This window comes from Fulmarus glacialis, unplaced genomic scaffold (genome assembly GCF_000690835.1).
Source record: "Fulmarus glacialis isolate BGI_N327 unplaced genomic scaffold, ASM69083v1 scaffold12070, whole genome shotgun sequence".
NCBI lineage: Eukaryota > Metazoa > Chordata > Aves > Procellariiformes > Procellariidae > Fulmarus > Fulmarus glacialis.
This window is the reverse complement of record NW_009188378.1, coordinates 2,912-3,593: the sequence shown is the minus strand read 5'-3', so window position 1 is coordinate 3,593 and position 682 is coordinate 2,912.

Genomic DNA, 682 nt, shown 5'->3' with positions numbered 1-682 from the left:
CACCTCGTTCAGCAGCAGGTCCTCATTTCCTCTTGCTGTCCTTCTGTCACCTGGGTGCTCACAGAAGCACTTTGTGGACATCCCTGGCCACGTTGAGTTCCAGCTGGGCTTTGGCTTTCCTAACCTCATCCCTGGCAGCTCAGGCAATGTCTCTCTCTTCATCCCAGGCTTCATCCCTGTCCCTGCTTGAGGCTTTGCCTCCTTCCTTTCCGTGTCTGGGTTTGGCCAAGAGCTCCTGTTCACCCAGGCAGCCTCCTGGCATTTTTGCCTGACTGCCCACTCGTTGGGACGGAGAGCTCTGGAGCTTGGAGGAGGTGATCCTTGAACATCAACCAGCTTCCTTGGGCCCCTCTTCCCTCCGTTGCCTGATCCCAGGGGACTCTGCCAAGCAGACCTTTGAAGAGGCCAGAGTCCGTTCTCCTGAAGCCCAGGGCTGTGAGCCCCCTCTCCCCGCCCTCAGCATCCTGAACTCTAACCATCTTATGGTCACTGCAGGCCAGGCTGCCTTTGACCTCCACATCTGCATGAGCCCCTCCTTGTTGGTAAAGATGAGCTCCAGCAGAGCCCCTCTCCTTGTTGGCTCCTCTGTCACTTGGAGAAGGACGTTGTCGTCGATGCACTTAGGAGCCTCCTGGGCTGCTTATGTCCTGCCGTGTTGTACCTCCCTCCAGCAGGTCTCTGA